Here is a 15487-nt window from a genome sequence, read left to right on the forward strand (position 1 = left end):
ATGAAGCTTATATGTCTGGTGCCTTCCTGGATTGACTTGATTTTCTTTCTTTCTTTTTCCTTCCACTGTCCATCTCTTTAATTTGTGTTCCATTTTTCTGGGAGAACTCCTCAATTCTATCTTTGGACATTTCTCTTAAATTTTTATTTTTAAAAAGTGCTTTCTAATTCTCTGAATTGCTTCTTTTTTAATCGTATCTTGTCCCTTCTTCATAGATACAAGCCCTTTCTTATGTCTTTGAGAATACTGTAGTTCCCTCTGTTGCCTGTGAGTACGTTCTCTCTCAACTGTGGCTCTGCCTTTTAAGTGGGAGGCTTTCCCCAGTATCTGGTGGTCTTTTACTATTTATAAGTGAGGCGTTAAAACACCAATTGGAAGTGCTGTGCACATGGTGGCCATACCCTAATTGACCTCTGTGGAGGGTGGTTAGATGGTGAGCCGGCTGTTTTGTTACGAGGCCCCCAGGTGTCACTATCTGCAGCTCCTCTGCAGGATGGCTCATTTAGTTAAGAGGCAGATCCTCTTCCTGCCTGGGGATTAGTACCTGGGAATGGTGCTCTTGTGAACTCAAGTGGGAAGGCGCTGAGAAGGGACTCCAGGCTAAAGTGAAGACTTTCACTTGGTTCCACTGTTTTCAGTCAGGTGCCTCATCCCTGCTGTACCTGGGCCCAGTAGTGCCCCTGAGGTGGAAGGAGTCTCAGTTCAGTTTCCAGAAAATAAATCCCTGGTCAGCCAGTGAGGGAGGGCTGGTCACTGGCTTGGAGTGAAAACGAGCAACAAAAGGTACTGCTGCTGCTAAGTCGCTTCAGTCATGTCCGACTCTGTGCAACCCCATAGACGGCAGCCCACGAGGCACCCCCATCCCTGGGATTCTCCAGGCAAGAACACTGGAATGGGTTGCCATTTCCTTCTCCAACAAAAGATACAAATTGGAAGGAAAACAAAACAAAACCTTAGGAGAACTAATTTAAACTTTGTATAAGGAGAACAAAAGGTACAAATCTTTTCAGGCCAAAATAATTGGAGCGCGGGGGTCCTCTGGGACTTCTTATTTGCCTGGGCTTCTAAGACCCGCTCGAGAAGGCGCCCAAGGTGGGGCACCTTCCGCTATTCGAGAGGGCGCCTGCGGCCTCCGTAGTCAGAGCAAGTTCGGTGTTAGGAACTTTATTGATTTCCCGCATAAACCAGTTATTAATGAGCCTCTAAAATCTCTGCTTTGCTATTCTAATCGCCAACGCCGTCCTCCTGAGGGAATCCCTGGATGCAACTGGGGCTGGACCCCGGTAACTCCCCATTATTGAGTCTTTTCCTTACATTCTTGGCAGACTTGGCTTGAACATGCAGGGATACTCAAGGTCTACCATTTCCCACATCCACCCAAACTCCTACCTTCAGAGACTCCCCATACCTCTAGCTCCTAAAGATTTTGCAGGGCTCTAAGGCAGGGACTAGCAAACCTTTTCTGTATAACGGCCAGATAATAAATATTTTAGGCTTTACAGGTAACTACTCACCTCTGCCGCTATAGTATGAAAGCAGCCACAGATGGTATGTAGACAAATGAGTGTGACTGTGCTCCAGGAAAACTTCATTTACAAAAATAAGTTGTGGGTCCAGTTTGGCCCGAGGGCTATAGTTTAATGATCTCTACAAGTCTAGGGCAAGAATCTGCCTGCTTCTGGTTGTAGAAAGGTTTTTAGCTTTATCTGTTCTGCTAAATTAGTCGACTGATTTTCATCTTAAAAAATTTATGACATCCCTCCTCTGCTGTTATCTTTTCTCCCAATCACCTTGTCCTTTTGGAGTTTATAGCTTTTCTGCACCTCGGTAGTGATTTTCATGGCGTTTTCAGTAGGGAGCTGAGATGAAGATGTATGTTTATTTGATCCACAATTTTTAAAACTTTTAATTTCAAAATAATTTAAAATTTATAGTAAAGTTGTTGCAAGAATAGTACAAGGAACTCCCATAAACTCTCTACCCAGAGTTACTAATTGCTAATATTTCACTGCATTTGCTTTGTAATTCTCTCTCTCCATTTATATATATTATATATACATGTATACATATACATATACAAATATGAGATGTATATATAGTGTACAAAATGGAATGAACATTTCAGACATGACTCCTCAAATCCTTCAGTGTATATTTTCTAAGATCAAAGATAGTCACTCAGAAAAAAATTCACTCTCAAAATATTTAGCATTAATATAGTGGTATCATTTATAGACTTTCTTCAAATATCCCCAATCATTTCAATAATATTCTTCATAGAAACGGTTTCTAGTCCAGGATCTAGTCTAAAAGCATCATATGTGTTTTCATGACTCTTCAGTCTCCTTTCACCATGAACGTTTTTACCTGCCTTTCCTTGCCTTTCATGACCCTGACATTTTTGAAAAGTATAGGCCAGTTATTTTGCAGAATATTACTTAATTGGGTTTTTTTCCTGAGGTTTCCTCATGATTAGATTCATATTATGCATTTTTGGCATAAAAGATGTTGTTTCCTTCCAGTGACTCAGGAATTGATCTACAGTTTTCATCCAAAACTGTCCCCCCACACACATTATTTTTAATTCTCCCCGATGTACCTGGAAACTCTCCAGACGTTTGTACAGAAGAACAGCCTTTGTTTTGACTTTTTAAAAGCACATAATTTATTCTAGAGATCACATTATACCCATTCTTTCAGTCCATAAACCTTTCCATAGCTTTGGACTGAAAGCTGAGATCTGAAATCTGACTGTCTAAATTTTGCCCTGCTGAGTTGGACTCAGTGCCTTATTTATTTACTGTATCTAGGTAGATTGTACTTTGAAATATCTAGCACTAGCTTAGATTTCATAGTCTCACGCTGGGTGAATGATCTAACCAAGGACGAGGGTATTAGGACACAGGAATGAGGAGTGGGGTTACAACCTCAGTGCAGTTTTTTTATACAAAAATGACAGTTTTACTGAGATATAATTCACATACTATAAAATCCATCCTTTTAAAGTGTACAATTCAGTAGTTTTAGTGTATTGACAGAGTTATGGTGATACAGTCATCACCAATATCTAATTTTAGGATGTTTTCATCATCACTGAGTTTGAAGGGTAACAAATTTGAGTCCCTTGGTAAAATGGCCAGAGGCAGAGCTTCTGTTTGAAAGATTTGGTGAGAGATGGAGGAATCTCACAGACTGCAAGTTTTGAAGGAATACAGAGATGTCAGAGACTGCAGGGATGAGATCAGGCTTCACTAGGAAGGTGTGGGATTAAAGAACAGTAGGATTTCATATTTGGATGCAGGAGAGCATCCTTTCCAGGAATACTACATAAGCAAAGGTTTGGAGAGGAAACTGAGTTGAGTGTTTTTATTAGCCAGGAACGAGCTACTCTCCAAGCGTCGAGCTCCACTTTGTAGATCGCAGTCCTCACCATGAAGACCTCTTTGTGCGGGTTCAAATTTCACTCAGACCAGTGTTTCTCAGACTGTGTGTTGAAAGACAGGTTTGTTTGCTTTAAAATTTCCCAATCTGTCCTGGACACAACACACGTGTAAAATACAATAACAATGAACTGGTAAAAATATGAAACAAGTTATATAAGGCTGAAGCTTGAGTTTGTTGATTGATTGATTCAGTTGAGTTCCTAAGAACTTCGGCACCATTTCTGACCGCGGGCCGCACTTTGAGAGCCCTCTTCCAAAGCAGAGGCGGGCTTAGGAAGGTGCAGAGTCAACCGGGTGGCCCAGGTAACAGGGGCGGAGCGGGACTGAACCCCGGTGGCCCGGCCCGCCCGCTGAGGGGCCGAGCCCGGGCGGGGTCAGCGCAGGGTAGTCAGGGGACACGCGAATCGGGAGCAGAGGAACCCGGAGAGCCGGAGCCAGAGGGACGGCCAAGCCCAGGAGCCAGGGAACCGACGACCGTAAGCGCTCCGGGGCGTCGTGCGCAGTTTCCCCGGGCCCGGGCGCTCCCAGGGTGCAGGGGCACAACGCGATCCCGAGGGCTGGGGGACGCTGGCGGCGGGCGCCGTACAGCCAGGGCTGCGGGGAGACTTTCACACAGGCCTCCGCCGCCCGCAGCTGGATCCCGACCGAGGCCTCGCCGCGTGCGGTCCGCAGGCGCTCGGGATTCCGGGAGGAGGCCCGCACGCGCTCTGCCAACCGACTCGGGAGTTGGGGACGGGGGAGCGCAGAGGCGGCCCCCTTGCCTGGCTGTCCCGGGGAGTACAGCTTCCAGGGGGCGTCTGGCTCATGCAGTGAAACTGCACTTTTTTGTCACCAGAGTCCTAAACAGACCTCAAGTCTTTTGGCTGAGATGTCCTCTCTCACCATCTCTAACCGCGGTCCCACTTTTTCTCTCCCACTCCTGGCTCTAATCTCTGGAGAGAGGCCAACCCCGCCCAGCTCAGCGCCCAGGAGAGGAAACTTGGGTCCGGGAAAAAGTTCACCATGCAGTAGGAGCCTAGGGATGTGACCAGTCTAGGGGCAGCAGAGACCCGATCCTCCTGCAAGCCTCCCTCTCCGGAGGGATGCTGGGGAACTTAGCCTATGGCCCCTCACCTGCCCGGCCCTTCTGAAGCTTTCGGGGTGCCGGCGCGGGCTCTGACGATGTTGTGACTCTGATTTTGATTTCTATTAAAGCGGCGCTCACACCCTGTTCACTCTCCTCTACTATATAAACTTCCGGCTCCACAAAGCCGGGGGATTTGGGCCCCTGACGCAGGGACGGGCAGACTGCCCTCTCTTAGCCCTGTCCCCGCCCCGCGAGCTCTGTACAGAGAATAGGGGTGAAAGGTAAGGGGGGACCTCTGCATTCGGCACCTCAGCACCCAGTACATCGGATGTATGAGCTGTTGCGGGAAATTGTTGAGAACATTGAGATTTATGCCTGTTTTGGTGCCACTCTGCAGACTCCTCTGAATTTAGTGTTAAAAGTGTTAAAAGTTAACACTTGAAAGAAGTGGCCGAAGTCTGGAAAGTAACACTGTCTTCTGGTGTGGTGGTTTCGTCCTTCTGGGAGTAGGGGTTTGAGGACCTTGTGGTGGTCTTTCACTAGCCCTAGTAGGTCTGATTTAGCAAGAAACTCTGGGCTTCCCCAGTGGGTCAGGGGTAAAGAATCTGCCTGCAGTGCAGGGGACACAGGAGATGTATGTTGTATCCCTGGGTCGGAATATCCCCTGGAGAAGGGCATGGCAACTCCCTCTACTATTCTTGCCTGGAGAATTCCATGGATAGAGGAGCCTGGTGGGCTATAGTCCATAGGATCTCAAAGAGTTGAAACGATGGAAGTGACTTAGCACAGCACGGAGAGGGTTCAGCAGTTTCTCTTTCCCAAATGTCCGCACCTAGAAGGGCTTTGTGTTGGCTTCTTCATGTTTCCCGAGCAAATCCAGAGGACTGACCATGTGTGCAGGCTCTGCCCTGGGCACAGGGGCTCAGTAGGGAACATGTCTTCATAGAGTCTATAGTTTTGTTGGGGGAAAGATGGACAATATAGAAAATAAATTTGTAAAATATAAAGTATGTTAGAAAGCCATGTGTGCCAGGGAGAAAAACAAAGCAGTGAAGAAAGAAGTGGGGGGTGGGGTGGGGGAAGGTGGAATGAGGGAGTGGCAGGCCGCTCTCTGGAGTGATGGCACACCAGGTCAAGCAAGTGCAAAGGCCCCATACCAGGCATGTGCCTGGCATGGGTGAACTTTATGTCTGTTTGCTGAGTGTGGGCCAAGCTGCCACCCGTGTCCTTTGGTGTGAGTAATCTACTGGATAAACTGAACTGGCCCAGCCTGAGAACAAGAGGCTCTCCCCCCTCCAGTTCCAAGAAAAAGAAAGTCTTCCATGGAAAATAACTGTTCAGCAAGGCAGCCAGGATGAACTTCAACACCATCTGCTCCAACCCACATGCTCTCTGTATGATCCCACCTGCCTCCCAGCTATGCCTTAAGCACCCTGGCTGGTACAGACTTACGGGAGTGGGAGGTCTGTGGGAAATGACGTATTAGGGGATCTTTGGGCTGAGGGACCCTTAGCAAAAGGGCATCGGATCATTGGAGGAAATGGAATGCCTCCCTTAGCCCCCTCCTGTGGTGTCATTGTTCGTGTCTGAGGTCTAAATCAGCACTAGCTGGAGGTCACAAGGAGCCCCCGTGTTATCACTGCATGGTGACCCACCCATGGACATAACCCAGTATGTCCAGACTTGGTCTTTGCTGACTTGAACCTTGACTTTGTTCCCAGCATCCTATCCTGGCCCAGACATGAGAAGGGAGGGGATGCCCAGGTTCTAGTTCTCTATCCTTGAGCTGAGATATTCAAAGATATGAGACACAACTGGGCTTAAAAAAACAAGGCAGGGCTCAGTATGTGCTGCTCACTGCTGCCGAAGAAAGAGCTCAGTGCAGACCCACTTGGGCTGGAGTGGGCAAAGAGCAAGCCTGTGGTGACTTGAGGGGCCTCTAGGATCCCATGCTCAAACCCCACCTCTGATCAAACCCTACATCCCATCATGAGTGATTTATTCCTTTGAGAGGTAATACAGTGATGTGGAAGAGAACTGGCTAGAAAGAAGATCCGGCTGGTGTCCCAACTCTGCCAGTTGGGTCCCCTCTGTGGACCTCATCCATGAAATGAGGTTGGACTTTATAATGTGCAAAGCTTCTTACAGCTCTATTATGTGATGATTTTGTGCATAAGAATCCAAAGGGATCTTCAGAAAAGGAAATAGGTTAGTGGGGAATGGTCAGCTTTGAGGGGCTGGGGTGCACCTGCAGCCCATGCCAGGCCCACTGAGGGCAATGTGAAATGGAGTGAAGGGCCATGCCTGGGGTGTGGGCCCAGGACAAAACCCCAGGCAGAGGTTGAGGGCCAAGGGTTAAGGCAGAAGGATCACTTCCCAGCCCAGCTGGCCCTGTGGATTACCTGTGGGCTGCCTATGGGGGGTCTTGGCCCGGACTCTAGGAGCAGAGGATCCAGGGGCTGTGTGGTCAGGTAGGGAGGTTGCAGCAGGGAGAAGGCACCCCGGAAGTTCACCCTAAAGGGAACTGAAACTTTGCCAAGGAGCCAGCCGCCTCCACCTCCCTCCCTGACGGGGGAGTGCTGGACACTGCCTTGTCAAGGGGACAGCTGTGCACTCCTGCCCTTCCTTGCACACTGTATTACTGAACAGGCGATTATACAAACCAAGTTCAAACTGAAACAGTCTCTTCTGCCATCAAGGGTAGATAGCTGGCCCTCCGTAACCCTGGGTTTTGAGGCCATGGATGTGGAATCTGCCAAGACAGTGGGCTGACTGTACACCACCATTTTATATAAGGGACCTGAGCATCCATGGATTTTGGTATTTGGAGGTCCTGGAACCCGTCCCCCATGGACACTGAAGAAAAACTCTGTTTACATTCCTGAGGGAGGCTTATCCTTTGTCACCAGAGAGCAGCTATTTTCACTCTCTAAAGTCTAGCCTGAGAGCGTATCTCCAGGCAGGCTTCAGGACCTGCAGGGGAGTCTTCCTGTCCACTGGACCCCATTGTCTGTGTCTTGACTTTGCCGTCAGATAGCGGACACTGTTGTCACAAGGAGCCAGTTGAGGGCACAGTCCAGCTACTACAAAGCCACGTCTGCTAAACTCTCCATCGCCCGACTGAAAGTGATTGCATTATGGGGGGAAAAAATACTCCTCTGTTTGGGGAGTTTAAGGACTTTCCGGAGGATTCCATAGCTAACCCACAAATGGAGACCATGGGGCTTGTCCCAAGTCAGGAGCAGGAGTTTTGGCTGCCTTTAACATTTGGGAAGATTCATAAACAGACTGCATTAAAATGCTGTTTTGGCACTTACAAGCTGGGTTAACTTGTGCAAACTATTTAACTTGTTGAAGCTTCATTTTTAAATCTCTTTAAAACAGAAAAACAAAACTATTAACATGCCTTACTTCTCGGGGTTATTGTAGAACATGAGATGTTGTGCTTAGAGTCTTCCCACCCCCATGGCCCAGTCCAGGGCTTCGTCCAGGGAGGTGGTGGCACCCAGACACATAGCGATATTCTGGAAGGGTTCTGAGCGCCCCTATCCCCTGTGGGCCCATCGGGCTGGCTCTAGCTGGGCTGTGGTCTGCAGTGTGAGCCTTGAGGGCAGTGGGAAGCTGATCAGGAGCAAACGGGAGGCCAGCTGCCTCGGGCTCAGAGACCCCTACTGTGCTCCTCACTGGCTGGGCCTGGGACTCCACCCTTCCCCGAGGACCACCACCTCGGGATGTCCACCAGCAGCTCAACCTGGGGCTTGGCTTTTCCTGCGGAATGAGTGACCTTTGCGATCCTGGGTGCAGCTTTCCGGTTGTATCACTCTTGTCGGGACTGGAGAGACTTGGACCTTTTGGAAAGTAAGAGAAGCACAGGTCCCAGTGCCACGCTCCATGATTAACACCATGCGTGCCAAGGGCTCAGGGAAGTCTGACTCTCTTACCAGCTTTTTGGGGGAAAATGGACCGCCTTTTCCGCTTTCCAGTTTTCTCCCTGTGAACCAAGTTGTCCCTGTGAGAAGGCAGGAGCAGGCAGCCTGGTTGCCAGCTGCAGGGAACAGCTGCCCTCACCCTGCCCCCTTCCCACAGGCAGGTCTCAGGGTCACGGTGATACTGTCAAGATGGAACATCTTAATTTCTTTGGTTGAACGCCATTTTTAGCTTTTGTATTTCTTTTTGCAACCTAGACACTTCCACAAGCAGACTGACCCCACCAAGACAGCAGCAACACAGAATATTCCTCTAAACTCCAACCTGAGTCCTTAGGGCTGCAGTACGTGAGCACAGGGACGCCTTTCCGTGCATTTTAGACAAGGGAGCCAGCTCAGGTGACCGTGCTGTGGCCCAGCCTGCGGTGCTATCCTGTTACACACTACTGAGGAAGCTCCCAGAGCCGGAGCACACTGCTGAGAAAAGCCACTCTGAGGATGGGAGGGAGGGGAGAGAGTGTGGTTAATGGTGGGAAGGAAATCCAACAGGTGTATTATATGGCCCACGCCTATTATCTCCTGAATAGGAGTCTTTCTCTCCTCAAACAGAAAATGCCACGTATTGAAATGCCAGGAAGGTAATGCTTTTGCCTCATAGGCAATGAACTGTGTTCCACTTGGGTTTTTCCTTTGGTGATTTAGAACCAATGGACAACTTTACAGGTCTTATTTTAATTGGCAAACTTGAGATGGAAAGGGTTCAAATAAAACTCCCCGAGCGTGAGCATGTGCACCCTGTAGGGTAGAGAGAGGGTCTACTCCCCACTTGTGTTGCTTAACTAAAAGTCTGGGCTGAAGGTTGAGCGAGTGAGTTTGTGGCCACGCCTGCTCCAGGGGTGTTTAAAATCTGTGGAGGTCGCTGTCTCCTCCCTGGAGGTGCTCTGAGCCAGCCAGCTCACGGCATGGCCCCCCTTCACCGTTCCAGACTCTTCCTGTCAGATGCTGAGGCTGCCCCTTCCTTATCCCAGGCTGAATCCTCCTGCCGATGCAGGAGACGCAGCTTCATCCCTGGTCCAGGAATATCCCCTGGAGAAGGAAATGGCAGCCCACTCTGGTATTCTTGCTGGGACAGTTCCAAGGACCGAAGAGCCGGGTGGTCTACAGTCCACGGGGTCGCAAAGAGTCGAACACAATTGAGCCATTAAACAACAACAACAACATATCCACCTTGGAGCCCACTGCTCTTCCCTCTTACAAAGAAACCTCCTTAACTTCCCACCTTTGTTCAGGTAGCACTTCCTCAGAGAAGGTTCCCTCAGCTTCAGGCTAGGTCTGTCTCCCCCACCTTCGTGTTCCCAGGATCTAAAAACAAAAAGTGAATGCCCTTTTTGTCTTCAGTCAAAAATTCCTTCTGTGGCCACTTTACCTTTGTTCGCTCAGTAGGAGATGTACTTTATTCTGCCCACCTTGCAGACAGGGAGACTGAGGCATGGAGGAATGAAGTCACTGGCCTAAGGTTACCTGGCCTATGGCTGGCAAGTGGTAGAGCCAGGATTCAAAGCAGGCCGTTAGTACCTGACCACCAGCCGAGCTGGCACCCTACTCCACGATTTTCATCAGATCAGTGGTCACTAATTGTATTCTTCCTGTTATCTATTCAGGTGTGTGTATGCGTATATAGCTGGGGGCAGAGGGCAGGGTGACTCTCAAGGGCAGACAGGGATGTCTTCCTTCCCTCAGGACCCAGAACAGGGGCTGCCCCATCAGAAGGCTGCCCCCCACACTGTTTACACTTTTTTATGTCCCTTTGTTTTTGCCTATAAACTACTTTTTCCTTTCTCCCGGATTCCGGCTCCAGGCTGCTCTCCCAGTTTTGGCTCCAGGTCTTTCAGGGAGATAAACACAGCCCTCACCCTACTGCAGAAGATTCTAATCAGCCCAACCCAGATGACCTTACCCTTGGACACCATCCACCTGGGGCCTTGCCGGCCACTGGGGTTTAGGGAGAGGGCTGTGAGTGGAGAGGCTGGTCACGTGCTGGGCTGTGCAGAGTCGGGGAGGCGCCTGCACCCAGGGTTTTCCTCCACCTACCCTGGGCCTGAGTGCTCTCTGCCACATCGAGTGTCATGGTTGGGGAGCCCCAGGAGCCCCAGATGTGGCCGTCTGTTGGCCTGCGTTTGAGGAAGAACGTTCAAGGTTTGTGTTGGCAGGCCAGCCTGAAGTGGAGGGGAGGCTATCTGTTTTCCCCGTTCTGCAGGCTGTGCCTACCCCCAGAGGAGCAGCAAGTCTGGTAGGGCGGGGAGGGGCCAAGCCTGCCGAAGCACACCGATCCCCAGCCCCACCTTTCTCTGGCCCGGAGTCTGGGGGCCCACAGCGTACCTCTCTGCCACGCCATTGTTGGCCAGTGGCTGGCTTCTCCCAGAAGGAGCGTGAGGTTCTCATGTCTGAATCCCTATCAGGAAGACTTCGGATGACAGGGTGGATGGAGGAATTCCCAGATGGAGGCCAGAGCTGGGCCTTCTCCACGGGCTCAGGGCTGTGGCCACCTTCTCGGCCTCTTCTGGCCGAAGGGCAGGTACATGGTGAGCGCTGATTTGGAGTTAGCTGGTAGCTTTCTATAGTTTAGGGAGCATTTTCCAACTGTGAGGTTCTCACCACCTGCCTGGGTTTGAGGAAGGAGAGTCTCCAGTTCAGGCTGTGCCCCTCCCCACTGTGTTCCCCACTGTGATCCTCAGGCTGATCCTCACCCTCTAGATCTCAATCTGGAGTCCAGCTTGTGCTGCATCCAGCCTGGCATTTCTCACCATGTATGCTGCATAGAAGTTAATAAGCAGGGTGACAACATACAGCCTTGACATACTCCTTTCCCAATTTGGAACCAGTCCGTTGTTCCATGTCCAGTTCTAACTGTTGCTTCTTGACCTGCATACAGGTTTCTCAGGAGGCAGATAAGGTGGTCTGGTAGGCCCATCTCTTTCAGAATTTTCCACAATTTGATATGATCCATACTGTCCAAAGCTTTAGCGTAGTCAATGAAGCAGAAGTAGATGTTTTTCTGGAATTCTCTTGCTTTTTCCATGATCCGCTGGATGTTGGCAATTTGATCTCTGGTTCCTCTGCCTTTTCTAAACCCAGCTTGTATGTCTGGAAGCTCTTGGTTAATGTACTGTTGAAGCCTGAAAGCGAAAAGTCGCTCATTCTTGTCAACTCTTTTGAGACCCCATGGACTATATAGTCCATGGGATTCTCCAGGCCAGAATACTGGATTAGGTAGCCTTTCCCTTCTCCAGGTGATCTTCCCAACCTAGGGATCAAACCCAGGTCTCCTGCATTGCAGACAAATTCTTTACCAGCTGAGCCACCAGGGAAGCCCAGTTGAAGCCTAGCTTGAAAGATTTTGAGCATGACCTTGCTAGCGTGTGAAACGAGTGCAATTGTGCAGTAGTTTGAACATTCTTCGGCATTGCCCTTCTTTGGGTTTGGAATGATAAGTGACCTTTTCCAGTTTTGTCCCCAAAGTAGCAGAAAGCTATTTAGGAGTTTTAACAGGGGCATGGTAGAGTCAGATTTGAGTTTCCGGAAGATCGCTCTGGCTGCAGAGCACTCTGGAGGAGGCAGAGCAGGGGTGAGTGGACCCAGCTGTAGTCCAGGGAGAGAGGGGCACCACCTGGGCACGCGGGCGGGCTGGCGGTGGTGAAGGTGGGTTTGTGATATAATTGGGAGGTGGAGCTTCCGGAACTCGCCTATAGATGGGATATGGATGAAATGGAGGATGGGGGGTTTCAAGGCCATCGCCTGGGTTTTTGGCAGTTAGAAGTGGATACTTCCAGCTACAGGGAGAGGGAACCACAGAAGAAGACAAAGTTTCAGGAGACAAGTGCAACCTCAGATGCATTGGAGGAGGTTTTGAGACATTGGAGAACTGTCAAGTTGGCAGATGGGTGCCTGAGTCTGTTGCCCAGGGTAGGTCTGGGTTAGAGATTCACGTGTGTGTCTTCTCTCCAGAGGAGGCAGTGGGAACTACATGCCCAGAAAGGACAGCCCCATTTGGACACCAGTTCTCCCACAGCCCAGTCAGATTTCTTTACCCCATTTCATGTTTGCCAGGCCCCCAGCTCTCAGATGCCTGTGGGTTTCCAGGTTTCCAGACTCACCTTTGTCTCAAGGGCTTCCTGGCCACTGGGAAGTCACACCAGCCAGTTTGTGCAGCTCTGGTGCTGTGAGGTGTCTGACTCACTCTTGGAGCAGAATCACAGGGAAGAGTCACTCTTGCGGTCTTCTATACTTTAGAAAATGTATGATTATTTTATTTGGGGGCAGATAGTTCATGTGTATGGTAAAAAAAGTTTTTCTAGACACACAGAAGTTTATTCAGTGCAAGTGTTTCCTCCTTGCCCGAGGCCACTGTCACCAGCGTCTGCGTGAATCTGGCAGTCTCCACATTTTACTGTGTGTGTCCTTTGGTCCACACCAATGTCACCCGGGTAATCGTACACACTTTTTTGTACCCTACTTTTTTCACATAGCCATCATGGAGATCTTTTCGTATTAGCATATAGATTTACCTTCTGCACATATTCGCTGTATGAATGTCACAGAGTATTTCACGGTCCCGGAAGATGAATATTTATATTGTTTCGGTCTTCTGCTTTTACAAAAAAAAAAAAAAAAAAAGCTGTAGTGAATATTTTTGTACATATGGCATTTTACTTAAACATAAACTCAGTATTTTGGAGGCAGAAATTCCTAGAACTAGAATTGCTGAGTCAAAGGTCATTTGTATCTTACATCCTGACAGGTATTACAAAATTGCTTCTCACCGAGGTTTTTATTTAAAGAAGGGTCTGAATAGTTGGAGTCAAGTGGGATAATATCCTTTCCTGTTCTCAAGAATGATGGCCCCATTCTTGACAACACCTCTTCGAGGAGCCACCTACTGTGTTATGTCTATCTTTTGAGAACATACCTTTCTGTGACTGGGGCAGCAGGGACATGTTTTTTATCATGTTCTATAGCATGGAAATTGTATATAGCACTGAAAATTTTGAAAACTGAGCATTTGTTCCTAAGAGTGTGTGCCCTGGAGGACTTGATATATTTTCTTTTCCCCCTGACTTTCTCAATAAGTTAGGATTACTTTAGGCTTTATATAATAGAAAACTCAAAATCACAACAGCTCGAACAATATAGAAGTTTATTTTTCTGTTATACAAAGGAAGTTTGGGAGCAAGGAGTCCAGTATTGGGCTGGTGGTTCCATGATGACTTCCGTCTTGCCCCATCATCTCTGATTTCCATCCTCAAGATCACTTCATGGTCCAAAATGGCTACCGGAGTCCAGCCATCGTGTCTGTGTCCCAGGGAGCGTGAAAAAGCAGGGGAAGGGCAGAATGTGCAGCTTTCCAGCTGAGTCAGAGCTCTCTACATAGTCTTCACACACATACAAGACCAGTGTACCCTCGCACAGGTTGTTCACTGGACAAGGAAACCATTCATATCATCGTCATCATGGATCTGTATTTTTATTTCCAAGTGCTTTCTAGCAGATGGCAGTGAGGTGTCCTGTAACAAAAGCAGTATATGGGGTTCATTTTCTGACAGTATTTTGAGGAATGGATGTCTTTCCCTAATTCACACGAAGGTTCTGTCTGGATCACAGATGGCTCTGCCTCAAACACACTTCCAGCTCTTTGTTAGCACCTAATCACCCTGTCATACTGAAAGCCAAGAAATGTAGTGTTTAGCCGGGCTTCTCTGACTAAAATAAAAATTTCAGTGCTGAGAAGGAAGAGGAAAACATAGCTGGCAGTCTGCCACAATATCTCAATCTGGGAGCATGTCTGCTGGAGCAGCCAAATCACTAAGGGCAACTGGGGTGGAATGCTGGGTTTGAATAATCTCCTGCCCTGGCCACCTTTTTCTCACACAACCATGAAAGACTCACCTCCCAAGTATATTTCCTTCCCTTGATCCCCTTGAGATCTAATTCACAGAAGGGTCCTCTGAATTGCAAACACGATTTCTAAGTTAAAACTCCTGAGTCAGCTTCATCATGATGAAGTAACAATTTATAAAAGAGATAAAATAGGGACTCCTTTCAGTTAATACAGGAAGAAGTTAAATGACTGCCCTCCAAAGCTTGTAATCAACTCTTACACTGAACATGGATGTAGATTATTGTGGATCTTTGCTTATACCATGCACTTTCTTACTTTCATGTCTTTGCACGTGCTCTCTCTCTGTTTTTACTTGTGGATTTTTAAATGCCCAATGAATTTATTTATTTATTTATCCTCACTGGATCTTAGTTGCAGTACGCAGGATCTTGAGTTGTGGTATGTGGGATTTAGTTCCCTGACCAGGGAATGAACCTGGGCCCCCTACATTAAAAATGCAGAGTCTTAGTCACTGGACCACCAGGGAAGTCCTTGTACCGCTCTCTTTTCTCCCTGGATGCATCTCTATTCCGCCATTATTTTGTGTCTGGTAAACTCCTATTCATCCCTAAAAACCCTACTCCATGAAGCCTTTGTGGCCGGCTTACCACTCTTAGCTTTGTACACTTCTCTTCCATCTGTGTAGACATTATTGTATCTATCATTCGAGGGATGTCATTTGCTCATTCGTTTGTCCTTCTAGGGCATGAACTTCAGCAGGCACAAGACTGTGTCTTGTTCCTTGTGCCTGCAAAGAAGCCAGCTCATCATCACAGGCAGTGTTTGCTAAACCGCCCTTTGATCCAAAAGCAAGTTTATACTTGCTTTTCCAAGGCACCAATCCAGCTCTCTTATTTTCTTCAAAAGAGCAAAATGACTTCTTGATACTTTATACATTCCAACTGCAAACAGAGTTTTCTTTTGAACTTTTAGCATCAATCTCATAGTGAACTTGTTTGTTTTAAAACTCGTGTTTCTGCCCCAAGCATAACAGAAATACTTTACATTCAGTAAAATTCTTAGCTCGAGTTTCCTTTTAACAATGCTAAAGAGAACTAAGCACTGCTTTTACTTAATCTCCTATATTTAAAATTGTCCTTTGCAAGTCAAACCCAGA

The 15487-nt window shown here is 48.2% G+C and overlaps 1 protein-coding gene across 2 annotated transcripts in view; it reads left to right on the top strand.

The window, feature by feature from the left end:
* Positions 1-3693: 3693 nt before the first annotated feature.
* Positions 3694-15487, top strand: part of EPHX1 (epoxide hydrolase 1) — a 37516-nt gene continuing 25722 nt past the window's right edge. Inside the window, exon 1 of one of the 2 annotated variants that reach the window (XM_027564603.1) lies at positions 3694-3919. The gene's annotated coding sequence lies outside the window, so the exon portion shown is untranslated. The remainder of the gene's footprint in view (positions 3920-15487) is intronic. The other variant, XM_027564605.1, reaches the window with a different exon arrangement.

The sequence above is a fragment of the Bos indicus x Bos taurus genome, chromosome 16 (genome assembly GCF_003369695.1).
Source record: "Bos indicus x Bos taurus breed Angus x Brahman F1 hybrid chromosome 16, Bos_hybrid_MaternalHap_v2.0, whole genome shotgun sequence".
NCBI lineage: Eukaryota > Metazoa > Chordata > Mammalia > Artiodactyla > Bovidae > Bos > Bos indicus x Bos taurus.